Genomic DNA, 26,658 nt, shown 5'->3' on the forward strand with positions numbered 1-26,658 from the left:
GATTCCTTTTCATCACTTTCCAAAATTAAAATCCCTCCCCGACGTTCCACCCAGTCAGCGGGAGGCCGCTTCGGCAGAAATTGGCCATCTGCTGGGGAAAAGAGCCATCCAGCCCGTCCCCCCAGACCAGATCGGATCAGGGTTCTACTCCAGGTTCTTTTTAGTGCCAAAGAAGACGGGGGACCTAAGACCAATTTTAGACCTGTCCCTGTTAAACCTGGCAGTTCCCAAAGAGATGTTCTGGATGGTCACCCTGCAATCTATCCTTCCCCTTCTGGGAAAGAACCACTGGATGTGCTCTATAGACCTCAAGGATGCGTACTACCACATACTAATGGACAGACGTTCCAGGAGGTTTCTTAAGCCACGGCTGGGAGCCAGTCACTACCAGTTCAGGGTCCTTCCCTTTGGTCTCACCACAGCCCCCAGGGTGTTCACCAAAGTATTAGCAGTGGTTGCGGCCCACCTGAGGCTTCAGGGGGTGCAGGTCTTCCCATACCTGGACGACTGGCTCCTTACCGCCCCAACAAGGCATCTACTATCATTGGCGCGAGACTCCTTTCTTCATCTAGCTCCCCGCTTGGGCATCATGATAAATGTAGCAAAATCCAACCTGGCCCCTACTCAGTTGATAGATTTTATAGGTGCCAGGTTAGACACGAGGGAGTTAAGAGCCTTCCTCACAACCGACAGAGTTCAGAGTTTGTGACTCCAGGTGCGGGCCATCCTCCACTCCAGCTCTGTTCCGGCAGAATTGGTCCTGAGGGCTCTAGGGTCCATGGTGGCAGCGATATCTCTTCTTCCTCTCGCCAGATTTAACATGCGGGTCCTTCAGTGGACACTTCAAGTTCAGTGGTCTTACCTTGCTCTACCTCTGCATCATCCCATTGCGATCAGCAAGGCTTGGAAGCGGTCCCTCTTGTGGTGGCTCCACTCTCAGGATCTCCACTGAGGCCGCCCTTTTTGTGCTTCTCCCCCTCTCGCCACGGTGACCACGGACGCCTCCCGCCTCAGGTGGGGGGCATTTTGCAGGCAGGACAGTCCAAGGCACGTGGAACGACTCAGAGACCTCCCTGCATATCAATGTTCTAGAGATGAGAGCAGTGCTCTTGGCGTTGCGAGCACTTCAGGCCTTTCTTCCCCTGGGAACAATTGCGATTCAGTCAGACAACATGTCGGTGGTCTGGTACATCAACAAACAGGGGGGAACCAGGTCTTATCCCTTATGTCGAGAAGCCATAAGAGTGTGGGAATGGGCGATCTCCACCAACCGCTTTCTCATCGCAACGCATATTCCGGGTCGGTCCAACATCCTGGAGGACAAACTCATTCGCACCATTCTCTCCCCGTACGAGTGGTCTCTCAGTGCTCAAGTAGCGAAACGTATCTTCGCACGGTGGGGAACTCCTTGTTGCAATCTTTTTGCGTCTCCCTTAAACACCAAGTGCGACAGTTTTTTCGCTGTAATCCCTCCTCCAGGGGATTCCCCGAGAGACGCTCTGGTGCATGCTTGGCCTCCTGGTCTTCTTTATGCTTACCCCCCTTTGCCTCTGATGCTCCAAGTTCTTCAGAAAGCCTCTCGGTTGGGGTGCAGAATGATCCTCATTGCCCCATTCTGGCCTCGACAGATCTGGTTCCCTTTCCTAAGGTCTCACTCGGTGAATCCACCTTGGATTCTAGATCCCATTCCGGATCTGATTTCACATCCATCGAACCTACCAACTTTGAATCTGGACAACCTGAAGCTAACGGCTTGGCTGCTCCAGTTCCACTCCTAATTAGGACTCCCGGTATCTCGTCTCCCATTAAGGCCATCATGGTAGCGGCTCATAAGCCATCTACCAGGAAAGTTTACCGCAGTAAATGGAAACGGTTCTCCATTTGGGCGGAGCGGCAAGGTCTAGATCCCTTCACGGTTCCCCTTCCTCTGGTGCTAGACTTCCTCACCACTCTTTTTAATGATGGTGCCAGTAGTTCCATGGTCAAAGTGCAGCTTGCGGCCATTTCTCACTATCATGTTGGTCATGACTCTGGACCACTTATGTCTGCCAAATTGTGTAAAGTCTTCCTTAAAGGCACCTTTCTCCTTAGGCCCCCTGTCAAGCAAGCGGTTCCTCCTTGGGATCTGTCCTTGGTTCTTCAGGCCTTGACCGCTCCCCCATTCGAACCTGCGGCCACAGTAGATCTTAAATTTTTATCCCTTAAGACTGCTTTCTTAGTGGCCATTACTTCAGCCAAAAGAGTTTCGGAACTTCAAGCCTTATCTTCAAAGCCTCCTTACTTGGTTTTCCATCTGGACCGCGTATACCTCAGGACCAATCCCTCCTTTCTTCCTAAGGTGGCCTCAGAAGCAAATATTAATCAGTCCATTAACCTCCCTGTTTTCTTTCCTAAATATCAAAACAAGGGTGAATGCAAGCTGCATTCCTTGGATGTTCACAGGCAGCTTCGTTTTTATCTTAACAGAACAGCTGGTCATAGGCAATCCAACCAGTTATTCATTTCCTTTGCCAAATTCAATCTGGGTAAGCCAATTTCCAAAGTATCCTTGTCTCACTGGATTTCACAGTGTATTCTTCTAGCTTATCAAGCCTCTGGGAGGCCCGCACCGGAGGGAGTCCATGCCCATTCAACTCGGTCAGTTTCTACCTCAGCGGCCTTTAAGGCTAGGATTCCTCTGGATGACATTTGTTCAGCAGCCACTTGGGCTTCATCCCATACCTTTATTTCTCATTACAAGCTGGATATCACATCTAGAGGTAGAGCATCCTTTGGCTCAGGTGCTCGAATATCCTTCCATGACGGCCGCCCAAGATTCAGGTAGCTGGGGACTCTGTTCCACAGGTTGCAGACAAATGAATCTCCTACTTCAGATTTAGAAGTTATGTACTTACCATAACATTCCATCTGAGTAGGTGGATTCATTTGTCTGCAACCATCCCGCCCTCCTATCCCCCTAGCCTTGTCAGTTTCCTGCATATTATATGTTACCCCTTTCAGGGTATTTTGATTCAGGGCAAACTTGATCTGAGGTCATGTAGGGAGAGCAGGGCATTATGGGTGAGGGGAGGAGCTAGGAGCTCGGATCCATAGCTGGTAAAACCATGCCAGTTCGGATCCGATATCGGATCCATAACCCACAGGTTGCAGACAAATGAATCCACCTACTTAGATGGAACGTTATGGTAAGTACATAACTTCTAATTATCAGAAAATGGATGGATGGGTGACAAAGAACAGAAGTCATGTTAAAGCATATGGGAATGACACACACAATCATTCCAAAATAGTTCTTTATGGATGTTACAAGGCCTGTATATGATAGCTCATACTATGATAAATCATTTTCTTATCAATGTACATTCATATCTGCATTTGTCCATACACTTTTATTTTTTTTATTTCTCCAATTTTTTTGAGGTTTCTAATACAGTGACAGGAATGGACCTCATTTCTAAGTTGAATTGCAATGTTTGCACAATTCCAGTGCAACAGTCTTGCCACATTAGTATGCCTTTCAGTATAGAGGTTCTCTGCCATAAGTGTATTACACCCAGCAAGAAGATGTGTCACTATTTCCAGTTCTGTTTTACAGGACCTGCATTTGTTTGTTTCTCCCACGTGCTCAATGGACTTTGTAAACCAATATGTATACAGTCTGCTCTCCTGGGCTGCCAAAAGTAACTTCATCTTTTGGTTTAAATTCACTTGTCCTTAACCATTCCTGCATCAGATCCTGATGAACATGAAGTTGTTCCATGTGTTTTATGTACTTATGCCATTTCCATATTTCTTGCTTTCTTATCTGATCCTTTTCCTTATAGTCATTCTTTTGTTTTTTGGCACATTCAGTTGCTGCCTGATTTTTATCTACTTCTGATTTGGTTTCCATTCCCACTTAACACCGATATATTTCTGCTAAACTAAGCAGGGAAGTCATCTTAGACTTGTCATCATGTTTCAAAACTTTCACTGTGTTTGTATCTGATGAGGTCATCAGATAAGTATGTAGTCCTATGATTGCAGATCTATACAGGTAATCAATTTTGAGGATGCCCATACCTCCTTCAGAATGAGCAATATATAATCTTGGTGCACACTGATTTTTATATGTCATTCAATAAGCATGAAGCATTTTTCGAGTTTTCCTTTCCAACTTATCCAGTACCTTTTAATGCCAGTCAGTCACCCCAAAACTGTTAAGTTAAAACAGGAAGAGCAAATTGGTTTATAGCTTGGACTTCATTCTTAAATGTCAGGACTGTTTTCAGATGTATACATCATTGTAAGGCAAGGTATTGGTCTATAGTTTTTAGCATAGCTTGCCGGTTCACTCTTAAGGAGGAGTATAGTTTTTCCTGTTGTTAATCAGGTTGGAGTCTGTTCAGGGTGCACATATAAATAGTTCTTACTCAGGGCTTAATATTCATGTAAAGATGTTAATGCTTTTAGCAAGAAGTTAGGTACTGCATCTAGGCCTGGGGTTTTCCAGTCAGGAGTTTTTCTTAATTTTGTTTCAATTTCTCTGGCCATTACTGCATCCCATTTCATATCGTATACATTTGAGCTTCTTACTGTTTCTTTTACTTCTTCTATCCATTCAGCATATTTATTATGTTCCACAGAATCTTCATAGATATTTCTCCAAAATGTGTCTATTTCTTCTTTTTGGTGGTGTTTCTTTTCCTTTTGCTTTGTTTCCCAGTTCTCTATGAAACTTTTTTGGGTCATTAATGAATTGCTTATTTTGTACTTTTCCATTATATGTATCTGCATATCTTCTACGTTTTTCTGCTTGTGCTTATATCTTCAGTTTATTATTTGCAATAGTGTATGATAGATCCTGGTCTGTTCTAATACTGCATATTGGTTTTATCATGTCTATCTTTATAAGTATTTTTGTTGATCTGTTCGCTCATCTACACACTTCTAATGTACGGTGTACCCCGAGGATTGGTCTTGGGGCCTCTACTGTTTGGGATATACTTTTCTGAGGTGCAAGTCAAAACCAGTGGTCTGTGGCTGACCAAGTTTGCAGATGATTGCAAGCTGGGCAGTGTCATAAATTCCCCTAGTAATGGTGAACATCCTCCAAGCGGGCCTTAATCAAACTAATGACTGGTGCCAGAAGCATGGCCTCAAACTAAATGACAAGGAATGCTTCATTATCCCCTTTGCAGAAAATGGTGTCCCCACTAATGATCACATTGATAACAATGTACTTAGTACGCACTCAGTCATGAGGGACTTGGGCACCCAGGTTGATAGCAACCTGACTTTTTTTTTTAAATATTTTTTTTTTATTTTCCAAATAATATAATGTTTAACAATACAGTCATCAGTAAACAAGTATTATAAACCTTTATATACACTGTGTACAATTGACCTGAATGAAGAAGGGAAAACAATTAATAAAATATATGAAATTAGTAACAAAAATTTATAATATTCAATTAATAAAGTATAAAGTTACACATTATTTAGGGTTTATTTTTAATGTCTCAATAAGAGTTAAAATGTTTTCCCAAGGATTGTTTGTCCATGTTTTAGGTGAAATTCTCTATTCCTTCACCTTGATTTCTAATGTTGCTGTTTCTTCCATCAATCTCAAGAATTCTTCCAGAGTAGGTTCTTGTGAAGACTTCCACTTTCTAGTTATACATTTCCTTGCCACAGCTAGTATGGACCAAAGTAGGTATAGATCTTTTTTATTCATTCCAATAGTATCATTAACATTTAAGAAGACTAAAGATTTGGTTAAAATAAAGGTATCTGTGAATATAGCTTGGAGAAAAATAGTAATTTCTTCCCAGAATTTTTTTATATTAATACAATCAAAAAATATATGAGACCAATCAGCTTTACAGTTTAAAGAACATCTCCAACAAATGGATTTATCAAGTGGATTGAATTTGGCTAGTTTATCAGGTGTAATAAATGCCTGTGAATATATTTCCATGTAAATATTTTCCATACTTGTAAAGTAAATGTTAAGTTAACAGAACATAAAATATTTGTTTTACTCTCAATTGATAGATTAGTGTGACATCCTTTTGCTATGAAATTCCAATATCTTGCATTAGGGTTATTTTTATATGTTATCAATATTTTGTATAATTTTAAATTAAATTCATCCAATTATAATTGTAAATAACTTCAGATATTAGACTTATCACATTTGGACTAGTTTTATAAGGAGAATTAATAATTTTACTATTAAGATCCTTAACATATGATAATATGCTTTGTAGTATCAACCAATCTGCTGATGGAATATCATATTTATTCTGAATTTGTTGAATGTCTAATACTACTTGATTCTCTGCACAATGTTGCCAACAAGTAAAGTTTTTCTCCTCCCATCTAGTTAAGATAACATTATGAATTTTATTGAAGAAATTCTTTGTAGAGCTAAAGGGTATTATCAAGTCTAGCCAAATCTTAATATCTGTGTTAGTATATATAAATCTTCTGAATAACTTGTAAATATTATTTATATAATTTAAGTTTGTTGGTTTTGTTATATTATATTGAATATTAACAGTCAATATTTGCCACATCCTATTATTTTGTTCACTTAATATACAGTTTTTATTATTTTATTTTCACTTAGAAAAATAATAGTGTGCAATGTTTTCCATGTTGTAGAATAATTAGGATCTATCCAATTAATGATAGTTTTTAATATGGAAGCTTTTATGTATGATTCTAGATCTGGAAGTTTAATTCCACCCATTTCCCAAGATATAATATGACGTGCATAGGCTATTCTATTTCTTTTTGGATACCAAAGAAAGTTTAATAGAATTTTATTTATATATTTCAAGATTTTTTTGTTAGGTACTATAGGAATAGCTTGTGCAATGTAATTCATTTTTGGAAGTATTGTCATTTTCATTATTTGTAATCTGTCTTCAAATCTCAAGAACAATTTATTCCAGCTTACTATTAACATTTTTATTTTATTAATTATGTTGCTATAATTTGTGGCTAACGTAGATTCCAAATTACCACATAATGTTATTCCTAAATATTTTATTATGGGAACTTGTTTTCCTATCACACAATTTGTAGTTAAGGTAAATTCTCTCTGTTTATTCACATGTATAAAATTAGATTTTCCCTTGTTAAATCTAAGGCCGGAAATATGATAAAACCTTTCCACAATTTCATTTAGTTTTTGTACTGATTTCTCCGAGACAGATAACGTGAGTAAAACATCATCAGCAAATAACTTAATTTTTTAATTGAGTTGACCATACACATCTATGCCTGATATATTAGAGTTGTGGTGTACTAATGAGACAAATAATTCAATTCCTAAGGCAAACAGCATGGGAGACATCGGACTTCCCTGCTTTGTACCTTTGGCTATTTCAGTAGCCTTTGAGGTAAATGGCCCAAGCTTTACATAAGCCAAATTGTTTTTATAAGTATTCTTTATTAGTAGGAAATTCAAACAATTCTAAAGCCTTAAAAAGAAAATCCCAGCTCAATGAATCAAAGGCTTTTTCTATACCCAAAGCTAATATTAGAGCTTCGTGGTTGTTTCTGTTTAGAAAATCTATGAGTGTTAGAATTCTGTGTATATTGTCATGTGCGTATCTTTTATAAATGAATCCTGTTTGATCCTCATTATTATGTATGTCAATGATTTTTTAACTCGACTAACTAATATTGACATGAAGGTTTTATAATCATTGTTAAATAAAGATATTGGCTTATAAGATTTACACTGTAAAGGGTCTTTGTTTTCTTTTATTATGGGTGTAATTAAAGAGTATCTCCATGAAATTGGAGTTGTGTTTTGTGCTAGAATTTCATTCAATGTTTTGTGAAGCAATGATATTACTGAAGATGGAAATATGTTATACAGTTCATTATATTCCATCAATTCCTGGTGTTTTATTACTTTTACTTTCCTTGATTTTTTGAGTAATTTCTTTTAGTGATATTTGTTTTTGAATGTCTAACTTTAACTTTTCAGGTATCGCCTTTACCTTTACTAATTTCAGGTCTCAGTTTGATGTATTAGTTATATGTAAAGTGTCATTATAATGGTCAGAGAAATGATGTTTAAATGCATCTAGTATATCATTTAGATCCAAAACCTTTTTGTTTTGTTTTTATCCTTCCTTCATGTATAATACTTGTAATATTATTTTCAATCGAATGTTTTTGTAATCGTATTGCTAAATTATGCATATGTTTGGTTGATACTGCATAGGAGCTAAGTTTTAACCTTTCTACAGCAATATTAGTTTTGTGAATTAGGATTTAATTATATCTTTTGTTTAAGTCTTCCAATGCTTTTTTATGTGTAAGTAGATTAATTAATAGTGAGGTCTGTAATTTGTTTTTGGATGTTACATAATTCTGATTCCCACTCTTTTAGCTTGTTTTTATACCATGAAAGAATTTTTCCATTTAAATAGGCTTTCAAGGTATCCCAAAGATTAATTACATTTATTTCAGTAGTGCATTTTATAGCTAAAAAGAAATATACTTTTGAATCTAACCAAGGTTTAAATTGTTTTAATTTTGTAATGTAAGCTGGAATTCATGACATAAAAATTAATTTCTTATAATCTGTATGTATTTTGAGAATTAATGAATTCTGGTCTGAAAAGGGACAAGGGATTATGGAAAATTTTATTATTTTTGAATTTAGCTCTTAAGATATGAAGATTTTATCAATTCTTATATGTGTCCCAAATCTGTGGTCTTGGTGTGAAAATAATAATGAATTGATGTTCTTCGTGTTTCACTGTTGCAGTCATTACATTTGGGTTATCTGCTTGCAGTAGCCCTCAGTCGGCCTAATTAACAAAGTCTTGGGTCCTACATCGGTTGCTTTCTCTTCTTCTGTGACATCAGGTCATCAGCGGTATAAAACATGCAGCCGACATCATTACATCAGTCTTTCTTGCCATGCGGTGCCCGAAGCAGAAGCAGTTTGCAAGTGCTGGTCGGCCGACTCCTGAAATTTTCATTTTCGAGTTTCAGAACCGAAGTCTTCAACTAAAAGCTAAGTACCCTGTTGGGGAATCTTTTTCTTGCTCTAAATCGATGTCAGTAAAAGTAAATAATTGCATTTCTTGTGGAAAACAAATACTTCATAAAGATTTTCATTCGTACTGTATTACTTGCCTAGGCCCTGACCACAACGTACCTCGCTGTCAGTTTTGTGCCTTATTTAAATTACAAACTATCCGTCATCGGTATATTTGTGCTTCTAAATATTTTGGTGCTCAGTTCAATTATCCTGATATGTCTTCGGTAAGCCATCCGACTACCGACATTCCGTAAAAACGCAAAGATAAAGACAGAGACAGGCCGCCCAGTTCGCCGGTACTCATTGAGCTGCTTTTGCAGCCCCTGATACCCGCTAGTTCAGATTTGCAAGCCTCTACTGAGACCTATTCAGAGTCCGCTATGCCGCGAGATGTTTCAACTGTGGAACCTGTGTTTACCTTGGATGGGTCCGGAGCCGCTGTGCAGGCACCGGCTTCTGAGGGTGTATTCAGGCCTACTGACTTGCATATTAAATCGACGCCATCTTCTTCAAGGCCTAAAACTCGAACCATGCCTAGAAAACTGATGCCCAGACTGCATGGTCAGGCCTCTATGCCTAAAAAGCAAATTATAGGAATGACTGAAGATCTTATTACTTTAATCAGGGGAAGCTAACCTTCCCCCTCTAAGTGACCTAGGACTGAGTTTGCTTATGATACTTCTGACCAAGATTCTAAAATTTCTGTTTCCTCTGATGACCAGGTTTTACCCTTATCTACCTATGAGGATTCTGATGCTGAGGACTCTATTCTCTCTGCTTCCCCCCAGAGGATTTCTCTTTTGGTGAAACCTTGCATACTCTCAGGGAGCATTTTCGTTGGGAAAGTCAGGATTTCTCTGATTCTAAAAAGAGACTTAGGGATTTCTTACTCCTGCACCAGCACAAGCCTTTTGCTATACCTCCTATACTAGACATTGTTGATGCCTTTTCGGAATCTAGCATGGCCCCTGACTCTTTACCTCCTGCTTCCAGAAAACCTGATAGATATTACAGGTTTCCTGACTCTCACAAGTTCCTTTTCAAAAATCCTAATGCGAATCCTGAAACTGTTTCACAGGGACCCAAGGGCATTAAAGCTACTACTGCCAAAAATGCTACCCCCTCTGATAGAGACTCCAGGGCACTGGATAGATGGGGTAAGAAGGTATACACTTCTGCAACTTTGGCCATTAGGGCCTTGAATTGCCAGTTTCATATGTTAAAGTATCAGCTGTATATTATTGGATTGCTTAAACAGAAAATGATGTTGATTCCTGATTGTGCTGAAAATAAGGATTTACAGGATTTAATGCATTCTGCTGAACAAGTTGGTAAACATACATTGCAATGTGGTTTTGATTCACTAGAGACATCTTGCAGGGCTGCGGTAACTGGGTCTGTACTTAGAAGGCATGCTTGGCTTAAGGAGCAATCCTTGCCAGATCACGTTAAAGCGAGATTACTGGATGTTCCCTTAAATCAGGACCGCCTGTTGGCAATAAGGCAGAAGAAGTTCTTAAAAAGATGGAGGAAAAAGCTAAATCTATGCAAACTGTTAAAGATTTTTTTACAAGTGCAACCTCCAAGATTTAGTAGGCATTGGCCTTCTAAGAATTGGTCCTTTCCTGCCTCTTCCAGACCTTCTCAGTCCAAACCCAGATCCAGCAGAGCACCCAGGCTTCAGTTCCAGGGGACGCACAGGACTAAGCAGTGGGGGGCCACCACTTACAAATCTGGGGGTAATAAAACTCCCCCCTATGGTAAACTGTCTCAATTACTTCTTTTTAAAACTTCCAAGCACTTCTCAACTGACTGCCCCTTTGGGGGGAAAGATTGCACTTCATGCAAAGAAATGGGGACTCATTACCCAGGACAAATGGGTTTTAAATATAGTGTCCCAAGGATACAGATTTCACTTCCACGCGTTACCAACTCCAAGCGGTTGGCTGGATCTACCTCCAAATCAGTGGGCAGAGGCCCAAAAGCAAGTACTCTCTCTCTCTTAAGCATAGGAGCTATTCAGTTGGTACCAGAAGAGGAAAAGGGACAAAGTTTCTACTCGAAATTTTTCCTGGTACCCAGAAAAGACAATTCATGGTGTCCTATCCTGGACCTGCCTACGCTAAACACTTTTGTGGTGATTCCAAAATTCAAGATGCTGACTCTTCACCAGTTGCTTCCTATGCTAAACAAAGATGCCTGGTTGACAACACTAAATTTAAAGGAAGCATACCTGCACATCCCAATCAGGGAATCTTGCAGAGGATACCTACACTTCAAAGCAGGCTATGCACACTATTAGTTCTCTGCACTGCCCTTTGGTTTATCTACTGTGCCCAGGGTATTCACAAAGTGCGTAGCTTCAGTCATTGCATTTTGCAGGCAATGAAGTATTCAAATATACCCATACCTGGACGATTGTCTGATTCAGGCAGAAAACCAGGACATACTTTTGGATCATCTGGCTTTTGTACAAAGGGTGCTAACGTGTCTGGGGTACACCATAAACGAAAAGAAATCACACATGGTACCCTGTCAACAAATTATATTCCTGGGAGCAAGCTTGAATACAACTTCCCAGATGGATTTCCTCATGCCAGAAAAACAAATTCACTTGCCAGACTACTTCAAACAAGTGGCCACAAAATTCCTACAAGGCAAATAATACAAGCCTTGGGGTTCATGGCCTCCTACATTCTTCTAATTCCATATGCAAGACTGCATATGAGGAAACTACAATGGTATCTAAAAAGCCTATGGCGTCAACATTCTCAGGATCTAGAAGCAATGATTCCTATCATTCCTTGTCTATGCCTAGAGTTCCTTTGGTGGGCAGAGGCCTGCCACCAAAACAAGGGACTACCATTCACACTACCCCCTGCCACCCAAACCCTAACAACAGACGCATCAGACTATGCATGGGGGGTGCACCTGTCAAGGAAGTACATTCAGGGCAAATGGAACCCAATTCAAGTGCACCTTCACATCAGTCATAAAGAAATGTTAGCTGTACAGAATGCTCTAACAGCCTTCAAGGACCACATTCTTCCAGGACAATTAATGGTAAAGATGGACAACACCACTGCTATGTGGTGCATAAACAAGCAGGGGGTACACATTCTTACCCCCTTTGCAGACTAGCCATGGCATTGTGGAACACAGCCTTGAGCTACCAAGTGCATTTACAAGCTTAATTCCTGCCAGGAAAACTAAATACACTGGCAGGTGGACTAAGCATAAACCTAATGGACCCACACGAGTGGAAACTGGAACCAAGGATTTTCAACATGTTGACAAGCAAATGGGGGAGCCCAGATATAGACCTGTTTGCCTCCCCCCAGAACTATCAATTGGAAATATTTTGTGCAAGGACTCCCCACAGACAAGCTTGGAAAGTGAATGCTCTGTCCTTCAGCTGAAAAAACCTATCAGTCTATGCCTTTCCTCCACTGCCTCTGCTCTCCAAAGTACTACTAAAGATCAAACAAGACAAACCAAGAATGATTTTGATTGCACTAGCCTGGCTGCGCCAACACTGGTACCTCCTCCTGCGCAGTGTGTCACTATTGGCCCCATGGCACCTGCCTCAGACTCTTACCCTGCTGTCTCAGCAGGAGAACCAGATTCTGTGCCCTCAGCTTCAAACACTGAACCTAGCAGCCTGGCTAATTACCTAATCTATCCTTTACCATCCCTCAGTAAACCAGTGATGGATGTCATTTTAGAGACAAGGAGGCCTAGTACTAGAAAATCTTATGCTGAAAAATGGAAAAGATTCTGTGCATGGAACCAATCTCAAGGGATGTGCACAGCAGTGCCCAATTTACCTCAGATTTTACAATACTTAACTGAGATGCTTCACAAGGGCCTGTCTTTTTTCCTCAATAAAAAGTCACACCTCAGCCATTTCAGCTCATTATAACACATAATCTCCCCTCTTCTCTCATCCACTGCTCAAGCAGTTCCTCAGAGGGGCTAAAAATTTTAAGACCACCCTGGAGAACTCGAGCTCCAGCCTGGGACCTTAACTTTGTATTGGAGAAACTCACTCTTCCTCCTTTCGAGCCTGCTGTTACTGCAGATTTAAAATTCCTTTCTTGGAAAACAGCTTCCCTTTTAGCCATCACTTCAGCAAAGAAGGGTATCTGAATTACAGGCCCTTATGGCAGTGGAGCCTTTCATCATCTTTCATGCGGACAGGGTGTCCCTCAGGACCAGTCCCTCTTTCATGCCAAAGGTGGTATCCAGTGTGGCCTTTAATCAGTCCATTAATTTGCCAACCTTCTTTCCTAATCCACAGAACAAAGGGGAGCGGATACTGCACTCCTTAGATGTGCACAGACAACTTACATTCTACTTGGACAGGTCTAAACCTCAAAGGAAATCTGAACAACTGCTGGTGGCATTTGCTGCAGGGACAGAGGGGAAGGTTATTTCAAAGCAAACCATCTACAAATGGATAGGCCATTGCATTCATTTCTGCTATAATCACCATGGAAAATGTATCCCACAGGAGATCTGACCCCACTCAACCAGGGCTGCATCTACCTCTACAGCCTTTCTCAGAGGTGTACCTACCAGGGACATCCTAGAAGCTGCTACCTGGAGTCCCGTACATACTTTCACCAAGCATTACCATTTGCCAATTTTTCTCTAAATCCAGAGCTGGCTTTGCCACTGCAGTTTTGCAGTGCCTTATAGCTGGTCCTAATGCTATCTAAATTCCTTCTCCCATCCTTAGCTTTGGGAATCTACCCAAATGTAATGACTGCAACAGTGAAACACAAAGAACATAGTACACTTACCATAAATGTAGATGTTCGAGTGTATTCACTGTTGCAGTCCTGGTTACTCTCCCTCCAGCCCCCTGACTTCTTTTGGCTATACCTCTTCTCTCCTTTTCAATGCTTAAAAGCTTTTTGGTGTATTTGCTTTTTTGTTTGAGGTATAACCTTGCATATTTATAGATTTAATTGCTTCCCATTAGGGGGACACCTGACATTTTGGGCAAGAAAAACTGATGTAATGACATCGGCTGCATGTTTTATACCCCTGACTACCTGACGTCACGGAAGAAGAGACAGCAACCAATGTAGGACCCAAGACTTTGTTAATCATGCCGACTGAGGGCTAGTGCAAGCAGATAACACAAATGTAATGACTGCAACAGTGAATACACTCGAACATCTACATTTATTGTAAGTGTACACAACTTTACTTTCTCCTTATAACTAAATGCATCAATTAGATTTAAACTTTCTTCCCATTTCTTAGGTAGCTTCCTTATAGAACTTGCACGTAAAATTCTTTTGCTTGTGGTCTCTGATTTGTCCAATATACAATTAAAGTCACCTCCCAAAATCAAATTTCCTTTATATACTGTAGTTATTAGATCCATGTGTTTTCTTATTGTCCCAACCCCAATACCTGGAAACCAATATATATTTACTAATGTCCAGAGTCTATTGTTATATTTTACAATGGCTAGGAGTCCTTCTTTATCATATTTGTAAATGATTTGAGGCATAATGACATTTTTTTTCCATAAGATTAAAGTTCCCCTAGTCTTTTTCTTATATGAAGAGTGAGATAAGATCATATATTCATTAGGATTCCAGCTAAAGGTATCATTTGTTTTGAAGTGAGTCTCTTGAAGAAATACTACTTGCATTTTATTTAATTTCATGTATCTTAATAAATTAGATCTTTTCCTTGGATTGTTTAAACTGTTAGTGTTTAAGGATAAAATAGTCAAGTCCATTGTCAGTATTTAACTTTACATCATACTTGTTTTGTATTATATTTTGTAGTACCATACCAATTGTAAAATGTGTAACTACTGTGTTAATAATTCTCATTGTAGTCAATATTTTAATTTTGGTCAAATAACTTAAAATAGAGTTTAGTTCAGGCCAATAAAAAAAAGAAAAAAATAAAAATGCCAAAATTTAGTTGTATAACAACAAGTATATAAATATTTTTGTAAACCCTCTAATGTACATGAAGTGAAATACACTTCCAATCTGCTAGATGAGAAGAAATCTAACAGATTGTCTACCATAACGTCCCTCATGAAAAAAGAAAGAAAGAAAAAACTAACCCCTTTCGAGCTCCAGTACACCTTTTATCGTGGAGATTTAACAATATTAGTTATTATTTTCCCTATATAATTATTAATAATGAATTAACGTAATGTATGGAAATGAGTATTGATTTGGTAATACAGTTTAATTTTAGATTAGATTAGGCTTCTTTTTCAGAATATAATCATCCTATCATGCACTACTTAAACATTCATAAAGTAAAATCATATTTATAACACAGTAAATGTTGCTTAGCATTAGTTCTTTTTAGCCTGAGAGTAGTATATATACATATTAATAGCGTCCAATATTCTGATATGACCAATACACTAATAATTATGTCAGATAAACACTCTCCTACATACTAATAATATATTATAACTGAGTGAAGTAGATTTAGAAATGTATCAATAAGTGAAGATAAATACGGACAAAGTCTATTCAGAACATTTGAATCATACTACAAAAACGATGTAGTCCATAGAATGAACCCTTAGAGTTGTGCTCACTAGAGATGATAATGTAAATATGTTTGAGTGAACAATACATGTCATAAGTCTCTATGTATCACTCACATGCTTTCAATTAGAGACAAATGAAAGCATAAACAGATTCAGTTTATTTTATGTGCATCCATGAACGTAGTTGTGACATATTAAAAGAAAAAATGAAGAAAGACAACATTAGACCATAGTGATCACTCGTTAATGATGAAACAGAAGCAATTTGCCCTGATAAGTGAGCATGTGGGTGAGCAATTTATAAACTTCTTAATACTAATGCATAGTTATAATATCAATTCATATTATGAGAATATTATCACAAAATATTGTACAAAATGCTAGTCAAGACAGAGCATTACTGAAGCTGTTCTGCACAGCCACAGTTCCTTAGAACCTTTATAATAGAGTGTTTATCAAAGACTGTGTCATGCAGCAAGATACAACAGTAGGCAGACTCCTTTCTTTGTTATTACATTGTTTAAAGTAATGACACTCTAAAAAATACAAAACCTATTAAGCTGAACAGTGCCTTAAGAAATCTCTCTATCTCATATCTATTTAATTAGTGTTCTACTTTAATTTCTCAACAAGAATTACAGTTTACAAATCTGTCTTATTTTACTACTTGAAGCAGTAACAAAAGAAGACCATGAAGACATTTTCTCATGGGCCCTTTACTTTAAAGAAATAAAGATGAAATTCCAAGGTGAACTCATTTTACCAACCATCGCACTAAGAAACTGATAACCTTATTATTTAAACAGTTGTCAATATTCAGTAAAAGTATCAGCTGCATAATACTCAGCTATACAACTAATGCCTGAAGGATTAAAGGTAGTTTATGTTATAAATCCCCGCCTTAACCAGATGTGTAGCATACAAAATATCATTTAGGATTTGTGTTACTTAGGAACCTATGTCTATAAATGTGTAATTCAAACAATTCTTGCTAGAATGAATGACATCTAAACTACTTTATTATGCTAATTCATGTGCAATTTTACTATAGGTTTCCCAGTACTTCCCCGTCATCAAGGCAACTCCCCCAATACATCAACAGGCACTCGCAAGACTGTCTGAGATGCCAGTATTATGAGTTATAGAACCATGGCTTAAAGTTTTGCTGGGAGTAAGTCAACTGTTCATCATAGAAAATAAGTGCACATGCCCAAACAGTGTAGTAGTGTAGTTAAACAACTACTTGCATTTTGGTGTAAGAGTTAATTACCAGCATCTTTTGCCACTTTGCTGAAAGTTGAACCCCACTTACTAAAGTTTAGAAAGCACTAAAGGGTGAGGAGAGTAATCAGTAATTTACTATCTACTGTATTCACTATTTATTTGGTTACTACTTAATCAGTTCAATTGAACATGTCTAGGCAGTGTGAGCAGAGGAAAATAACAAGACTGCACAGTACAGGGTTTACTATGTTATCTAATAAAGCAATGTGCACATTATATTAAAATAAGCAGGAGTTATAAGTACAAGGTAATAAGTACCTTTGTGGCTTCTAAAATTAGATGATTTCTGTTACCAGGTTAATAAAGTATCCAATATGTTTTTCTTTCGGCTTTTCCCGGTTAGGGGTCGCCACAGCAGAACGCCGGTTCGCTAATGATTGGCAGTAGATTTTTTTACGGGTGCCGAGGTGCCAGCTCAATGCCCAACCTTCAGCTAAGGCATGCCCATTCTACGCATGTCTTTCGAATGCCACTCGACTGCGGGGAGGGCATGCAGACTCCACACAGGAGCTGCTCCAGCCGAGAATCGAGGGAGAACCTCTTGCTGTGAGGCAGCAACGCTACCGCTGCACCACCGCAGCATAATATGTCTAAAACCTGTCTTAATTTTACTTATGTGCACAGAAGTATGTCACAACTGCAGCTGATTTGTGCATCTCACACACATATTTTCCTATTTACACTTGCAACACTGTAACAGATGCTTACAAAACTATCAGACATGTCATTTTTCTGGATCACCATAACATAGTGTATCTTACAGCCTAGGTAGGAATAATTCAGAAGTAAGAAAGGACTGTGTTTACTTCAAGTGTAACAATGTAGTCTGTAATGATTCTATTACTTTTTCAATTGGATGTTATTCAGTGTTACTGTAAATTCTTCTTTTTTGTGTTACCTACATGAAAAACAGCTACTCTGTCACTGATTTCACACCTGTTCTTTTTATTTATTTAAAAGAAGTCAGGGTTTGTAGATTTTAATAATCCAAAGACCATGTTAAATGAGCTTAAAATATACTCCTTGTGCAACTGATATCACACCACAAGCGCTACCTTAACAACAGACAAGCAGGGGATTCCTTAACTGACTAGTTCCACCTTAAATCTTTCATAGCAGACAAGGGAAGCTCTAACTAGTGCATGAGAATGTTTCAAATAACAGCATTATCAGGACCCAGTAACGGAACTCTGTTTATAGTGACTTAACTTTTTTTTCCACATTTAAAAATATTGATATCTATGTCACTTTTAAATGGGAATTTGAAGTGTAGTGAAGTCAGTAAGCCACAGAAACTAAGATTAAAAATGTTCAATTCCTATTATGCAACAATGAGGTGAACTAAATATACTATTAATAAAAAGGGAGACGAGAAAAAACGTTTGTGTATATGTTGTCTCTGTTCTTCCTTTACATATAACTAATTATACTAAAGTGAAAGATAACATTTGAATCTGGTTTTCCTCACTGCCTATGAATGAGAGGTAACTGTATTTTTAGAAGTCACTGTAAGTTATAAAACCATTTAACATGATCAGACACAACCACTAGACTTGTGATGAGTATGTTGCATAAAGTACAAGTTTAAGAAAAAGTATAAATGTCTCAGAGTGTAATAGCCAATATAATAGATAAAATACATACATTTTGAGGTAAAGTCCAAAAGTCTATATCTTTGTTGATTATTTGAGAGATTTGGAAGACTGTGTAGTTTTAGAATCAGGTCTTTATTTCTTTTTCCTTACATCAGACCAAGTATTTTTTTCTGGAGATCTTTTCAAGTTGGTGGAAACAGTCTAGTCCATTTCTTCAGGAATTGTTATGATATTATTCTTGATGAAGGTAGAAGCTTCTTCAATGTTGTTAAAGGTTCTCAAGTCATTTGGATAGAAAATTCTGATTCTAGCAGGATATACCATCTGCGCTTTTATTTTATTTTGTTTGAGAAGTTTCACTAATGGCCAAGTTTTTTCCTTGTTTCTAACACTTTTGCAGAATTTGTTTGTGTCTTTTGGCTTTTCCCATTTAGGGGTCGCCACAGCGGAACTCCGGTCCGCTAATGATTGGCAGCAGATTTTTTACGTGCCAAGTTTCCCAGCCCTGACACACAGCCTTCAATGAAGGTACGCCAATTCACGCATGTCTCTACACAGAAGACGCTCTAGCTGAGAATCGAACGGCACAATGTCTTGCTGTGAGGCGACAACGCTACCGCAGCACCACCACCATTGTCAAATCTGATCTGACTCTGTTTATATGTTATGGAATTTTTTCTCCAGGCTGTTTTTAAAATTAGTTCTTTATCCAAGAAGGACAGGAACTTTACCACAATTGTTTTTGGTGGTGCATTAGGTGAAGAGGGTATAGATTTTCCTATGGCTCAGTGAGCTCTTTCTTTTCCATTTGATAATCCCTCTTTTAAATCAAGCACTTCAAAAAGGTGATGATGCCTTCTCCCTCAGTTTTTTTTGGTAGGCCAAATATTCTTATATTAGTCGTTCTCTCTCTATTCTCTAAATCATCCACTTTATTAAGTAGCCAGTTATTAGGTTCATAGGTAGGTACTAGGCTATCTGCCCGAAGGCATTTATAAGCCTAGCCAGAATGTGTTGGCTTTCGCCGCCCCCTTAGATTAGTTCCCTGTGCCTCTGTCCAGCAGAGCCACTGAAGTGATCCCCGAGGTAAACTTTCTGTTTCCCATCCACTCGTCAAGGTTTCTTTTGAAGAGTGTTAGTGAGGAGCTCTGCCTTATGTAGATTGGGATCTTGTTCCAAAGCATGGGAAGTCTCTGGGAAAGGAATCTATCCCTCCAGCACGTCATATTTATTGTTGTGGTGAGGTTTAGATCCCTAGAGCATGTAGCTCGAGGGGATAAGGTTTTCTTTAGGTGGGGCATGTCCATCAATTCTGGGTTGGACATGGCCTTGTATGTCAGGCAGAGATCACCTCTGAGTAGGCGGTATGCAACTGAGTATAGCTGGAGTTTCTTCACTCGAGCTGCATAGGGCATCTGTTTGAGGCCAGTGATCCTCTTGGTGAGGTACTTCTGTGGTCTTTCCAGCTGTTGCAGGTGTCTTGTAAGGTACATCCCAAATGGGGCATTGTACTCTATGATGGGTCTGAGGAGTGATGAGTAGAAGGGCACAATGACCTCTTTTGATCTGGATGCGAACCCTTTTATGATTAGGTGGGCCACGTAGAAGGATTTTCTAACCACTTTGGCAATGTGATTATCAAAGGTGAGATAACTATCTACTTGGGTCCCCAGATCCCTTATTACATCTTCCGTATTTAGGGGACTGCCACCTATGTGGTAGTTTGTGGGTACTTTGTTTTTTCTAAAGGGGATGACTATGCACTTTTTGGCATTTAGCTTGAGGCCATGATTTTGACACCATGTATCCGTCTCAGTGAGACCTTTTGGAGGATATCTGTGTCAGCTAGAGAGTCAATTATAGCCCCTAGTTTGCAGTTGTCTGTGAACTTGGTCAGCCATAGTCCTCTTGTGCTTGCCTGTACCTCTGAGAAGTATATGCCGAAGAGGAGGGGTCCTAGGACTGAGCCCTGGAGAATGCCACTTGTAACCGGTTTAGAGTCAGACCTAGCTCCCGCATCTCTCATCATGTGGGTTCTGTCCGTGAGCCATTTGGCAACCCATCTTGTGATGGAGGGGTTTATGTTCAGGCTGGTGAGCTTGTCTATAATACCAGAATGGGGAATTAATTACAGACCAATAGGAATAAAACATAACTATTATAATAAATATCATTACCACAGTTCACAATACACGCGTTTTCGTCTCTCCACTGTAAGACTTCATCAGATGACCAGTGTGACATAAATTGAAAATTATATATCTCCATTAATTAATTACAGACCAATAGGAATAAAATATAACTCTTAAAATACCCAATGAAATTAATTCAGTGTTTAGCTCCCCTTATTTCATTCTTTACTTGTGGTTTATACAAACTCTCAAAGTCTCAAGAATATTTTTGAAAATAGTGGCAAAAATATTGTAAATAATAGAAAGAGATTAGGGACATATAAGTGTGGGCATTGTTCCCAATGTGGGAACATTATGAACACTGATAAAGTTTATATTGAGAGTAGGAATAGATGGGTCAATAGTATAGGTTATTATAACTGTGAAGCCAAAGGTATAGCGTATTTAGCTGTGTGCTTAGAGTGTAGATCCTTCAATGTCGGTAAGACTGAACGTATGTTAAGGAGAAGGATCTACGAGCATAAATATGACATAACAACTAAAAAAGAAACTAATGCTTTATACAAGCACACAAAGTTTTGTTTGAAAGCAGAATTTTCTTTTTTTATGCTGGAACAGGTAAAGAATGAAATAAGGGGAGGCCTATGGGAGGAGAAAATTGAATTTAGGGAATTGTGGTGGCAAGTTACCCTGGAAGCAGGACCCCCCCCCCCCGGGGGGGGCTAAATGATTATGTTTCTATTCTACCTTTATTAAAACTAAGATCTGCCAAAGTGTTTTGAGGCGTAATATAACCTTCAGCCAGTAGATGGTACTATTTTATTACAACATTTTATCTTGAGATATATTCTTTAAAGTAGGGGAAAAATATGTTTTAACAGGTTTTAAATTATTTATTTATTCATGAGATGTAATGCATTATAATATATTTATTAACACTGATTTATTAATTTGGGAAAACGTACAATATTTTTAAATAAGTTTTTTAAGATGTGTTTTTTTAAAAAGTCATTAGCTAGACATTGAATTAATTTCATTGGGTATTTTTAAGAGTTATGTTTTATTCCTACTGGTCTGCAATTAATTAATGGAGGTATATATTTTTCAATTTATGTCACACTGGTCATCTGATGTTTTACAGTGGAGAGACGAAAACGCGTGTATTGTGAATTGCATTAATGATATTTATTTAGTGTTTGTGGTTTCCTACGTATTTGTATGTACTGAATAAACTGTCTCAATTCAGCACCTCGTATTATCTTTGGCTCAGAGGTACCTTCTACGTGTGGTTATAGTCCTTCTTCAGAGTGGTTTCTGAATGAGAATTCTTTAGACTGACTATTACCAAACAGCTGTGTTGTTCTCCAGAATATTTTGACAGGAAAAACTCAATAATATTTCTTGAAATTTAGTAGAGTTGTAGTTCTTAAGTTTGTTAATATTTTTTTTCTATTTCTGGTTAATGAAAATAATTGTTCCCTGTTTTCTAGTACTGTTTTGTGGGGCTCTAAAAAAATGGTGCTTATCTGTTTGCCATCTAGGCTCCACCCCAGCAACCTGACTTTTGACCACCATGTTGCCGCCATTGTACGGAAGACTTTCTACATGGCCCACCTCAGTAAGCTGAAAAAAAGGCTTCCACCACAACAAAAAGTTCACTGAGAAATTCTGTTAAAATGTAGGCTTTAGTAAAACGAAGAAATAAAAAGCACAAATTGTGCTGTTCAAATTGCAGGTCAACCAGGATAAGCGCTTTCAGTTAAAAAACCTTCTTCAGATCCTGGTGTGTAGATCTGACTTACTGCTGTTAAATAATGTGAAGGGTTGGGAGGGTGGCTTAATGGCTAAGGTGTTTGCCTTACAAACACAAGGTGCAGGGTTTGAGTCTCACAAGGGATAATTGGCTAGGCTTAAAATAGCTTGCAAGGGCAGTTAGCTTAGTAATAAACTATGAACTATGAACCTATTGGTTGAGCAGTTAAGGATCTTTATTTAACAGCAGTAATTTGTGCTTTGTCTTACGTAAATGGGCATGCCTTCATTGAAGGTTGAACATCGAGCTGGCACCTCGGCGTTTGTGAAAATTTACTGCCAATCATTAGCGGACCAGAATTCCACTGTGGTGACCCCTAACCGGGAAAAACCGAAAGACAAGCAACAACATTTCTTCTTTTTATTAAAGCCTACATTTTAACAGAATTTCTCAGTGAACTTTTCGTTGTGGTGGAAGCCTTTTTTTCATTTTACTATTTTTGCCTATTAAAGCTTCCTCTGGAGGTGGTTTTTGGTTTGGTTGTTTGTACCTCATAAGTAAGGGTATTTCATCCAGGAACAAGGAGGTCATAACATCCCTGTATTCCTCCATTATCAGACCCATTATCGAGTAATGCCCCCTTTGGCATGTACCTTGCCAAGCACATGCAGCAGTTGGAGAGACCACACAGGTTCCTGGGAAAATCCAGGGTCTCAAACACCTATCCTATACGGATAGACTAAAAGCCCTGTCCCTCTACTCAGTCTCATACAGACTACTCAGAAGGGACCTGTGTCTAGCATACAAGGGCATCTCAGATTCAGCCTTGATGGAGTTGCTGTATATCAGTAAGTCAAACTCCACTTGCACAACCCACATGCAATGTCTCAACCTGGTCTGCGACATTAATGGAACTTGTTGGCGGGATAGATTTATGTCCCAACTACTTCCCCATCTGTGGAATAGACTTCCTGTCCTTGTCAAGCAGAGTACCTCACTAGCCTTCTTTAAGAGGAACCTGGATGACTGGATGGGAACCAGAAAATATACCCCTAGGATCCCACCTGTGTCCCTGCTGGATAGGGAAAACAGGTGCTGAGTTTATGGGAACATGGGTGAAATTCTTGGCTAGGCTTATAAAGGCCTCCGGGCCAATAGCCTAGTATCATCCTATGAACCTATGATCAGTGACACTTCTGGTCTCAATTGCTTTATAATTTTGTCTGTTTGATACTTCCATGATCGCATTTGATTTCTTCCCTGTCTTTCTCTTATTGCCTTGTGTTTTTGTGGTAAGACTTAATCTGTTATTATTTTAGCTGCACAGTAATACATCCTATTTACTTCTGTTATGTCACATGAATTTCTGTTAATAGTCTTGTTAACTGTGTTCATTTGTCTTATCAGACTTCTAACATTTTGGGTCTTACTGACTTTCTGTAATCAATTTCTTGCATCGATCTTAATATGTCTGTCCATCTCTATTAAATCAAGCAACTCTTCCCTTACATCATTTTCTTCTGAACTGAGGACACATTCTTTGTTCTCCATTCCCTGCATTCTACAGAAAGTTTCAGAACATCTTCCTGTGACCTGTTCTCTTCAGCTGCATCCTATGTCGTCTGTTGCTCTTTTATATGGGAACTTACTGGCCTATCACTCCACAATATTGACTGTATCAAAGTTGACACTTTTTTCTTGTTCCTCCATAGCTGTGCAGCTCCAGTTGAAGTTTTGTATGGTTTCTTACTGAAGGCTTCAGAGTATCTTCATGTGGTAACTGATCAGATGCTTCCCATTTCACCTGTTTTTCCTTAATTTGGGGAAACACTGTTCCTTCATGCCATGGCATTACCAGAGTTGGTGTTTCTGCACTAAATCCTTCATTTTGCATTTAATCCATAATTTCAGTTTCTGTTTCTTTAACTTCACCAATACTAATCCTCTTTCATACTTCCCTCTTTGTTTTCTTTATTTTTTATTGTAAAATGGTCCATATCAAGATGCCTTTGCCTTTATTTCTTTTCAAATATCTTTGGTGCTGCTCTTTTTGTATTGATTAGTTTTGCTTTCTGCTTTGCATAAATATTTCACCATATTAAATCTCTTTTTCTTTCCCATGTCCATATTTCTACTTCAGATGCCTCCAGCTCCACCTGTTTTTCCTTATTCTGGGACTCATTGTTCCATCATGTTGTGACCTAACCTGTGTTAGACTTTCTACACTAAATCCTTCACTTCGCAGGTAGTCCATAGCTTCAGCTTCAGTTTGTTTAACTTCTGCTTTACTAATTTTCTGTTCTACATTTCCCCTTTGTCATCTTATTTTTTGTATTGTGAAATTTTCATATCTGGGTGCCTTTGCCTGTAACTCTCTTTAAATATATTTAGAATTGTTTTTATGTATTGATTAGTTTGGCTTTCTCTTTTGCATAGATATTAGGGTCTATATCAGAAGCTCGAAAGCTCGAGCTGCAAATATCGCAACCACTAAATAGCGAAAACACAGAACAGGGATTTTTTTTCCAAGGGGAAAAAAAGTCATTGGGCCATTTTCAGGACTTTGCCATTTTCTCCACTGTGGTCCGATCTTGGAGTTGGTGTGGGGGGGGGGCACAACCCCCCACATCGGGGGGGGGGTGAGGGGCGAAGCCCTAACTTTATTTTGTGTTTGCATTTGGGGGTTTTTTTTGTCTTTTTTTGTAGAGCAGTGATTTTTTTTCCCTGGGAAAAAAATTGCTGTTTCGTGTTTTCGATGTTATGTGGTTTCGATGTTTATAGTTCGATAAAAGAGCATTTGCTCTTTTAAGCTTTTGAGCTTGTAATATAGACCCTAGATATTACACTATATCCATACCTCTCAACCTGTTAGGAAAAGAAATCTGGACAAAGCTAAAAATAATGGCAAGACAAAGGCCCAAAAATAGGGACAAAATTCAATAAAGGTGTTTATAACAAAAAAATAAATAAATAAATATTGTTCCTTTAAACTTGGAAAGTTTCTAGACTAAAAGGTTTTTGCATTAACATGCATTTTTTTATGGATATAAAGTCCAAAACACAAATGTATTTCATATTTAAGTGAATTCTGTCCTCATTAATTTGCCAGAAAACCACAAATCTTTTGAGGAACAGACCAAAAATGTGAAGCAAAAATCTGGATCTTCTGTGAAAATCTTTCTTTCCCATGCCCATATTTCTTTTGTATACCTTTCAAAAATTGCGTGGTTTTGTTGTTTATATTTTTGTACTTCCTCAGTCGCTTCTTTTTTCCAAACAGTCCGTGGTTTCTTGGTCTATATACTGTTTTTCATTAATCTGTTGTGTTAATGAACATAAACACGCATTTGAACTTTTGACAGTTTTTTCTAAAGTTCAAATGCATGTTAATGAACATAAACACGTATTTGTACTTTTGACAGTTTTTTTCTTGTGCAAGTATTTTTCTGTCCTCTAATTTTTCTCTTAATCTTTTTGAATATCTTGTATCCAGAAATTGTGGGCCTTTTACATAATAGTAACAATACATAATTTCTTTCTTATCCTCAGTAGTCCACTCTGGGCGGCAATGGTGGTGCAGCAGTTAGCGTTGTTGCCTCACAGCAAGAGGTTCTCTGGTTCGATCCTTGACTGGGGTGCCTTCTTTGTGGAGTCTGCATGTCCTCCATGTGGTCACATGGGTTTCCTCTGGGTGATCCGGTTTCCTCCCACATCCCAAATACATGCTGTAGGTGGATTGGATACTCTAAATTGGCCCTTGGTGTGAGTGTGTGCATGTATGTGCCTTCTGTGATAGGTTGGGCACTGAGCTGGCAACTCGACATCATAAAACTCTACTGGCAATCATGAGCAGACAGGTGATCCATTGTGATGACCACTAACCGGGAAAAGCCGAAAGAAGAAGAATCCTCAGTAGTCCACTCTGTCATCTTTATGGCTCTTTTTAGGCCTCTACGTTTTTGTGGACTAATTTACTTCTACAACAGGGGGGCCATCCTGAGCCTGGTGTAACCCCATTGAAGGAATGTTTCCATGTCTTGTCACTTTTTTTTTCCAGTCCTGGCACTGGTGCACCTACCAGGACTTGGCACTTTTTTTATCCTGGGACTTGTGCACCCAGCTGTCTTTTTTTTTTTTATTTGTTAATCTACTTCCGTCCATGGTATATACTATATAAAGTGCAGTCTATATATCAGAGTCATCTTGGTGAGATTTTGTAAAAACAGGGGCTACCTCATGAAGGTATTAACTAAGATTTGAGGATGAATTAAGTTCCAGCAATACTGCTCTCCTTT

At 38.6% G+C, this 26,658-nt stretch overlaps 1 protein-coding gene across 1 annotated transcript in view; it reads left to right on the top strand.

Moving 5' to 3' along the window:
- The window catches only part of PDXK (pyridoxal kinase), a 933,402-nt gene that overhangs the window by 702,419 nt on the left and 204,325 nt on the right, over positions 1 to 26,658 (top strand). The gene's annotated exons all lie outside the window — the stretch shown is intronic.

Source organism: Protopterus annectens, chromosome 5.part0 (genome assembly GCF_019279795.1).
Source record: "Protopterus annectens isolate FY-2018-M chromosome 5.part0, PAN1.0, whole genome shotgun sequence".
In the NCBI taxonomy this organism is placed as follows: Eukaryota; Metazoa; Chordata; order Ceratodontiformes; family Protopteridae; genus Protopterus; species Protopterus annectens.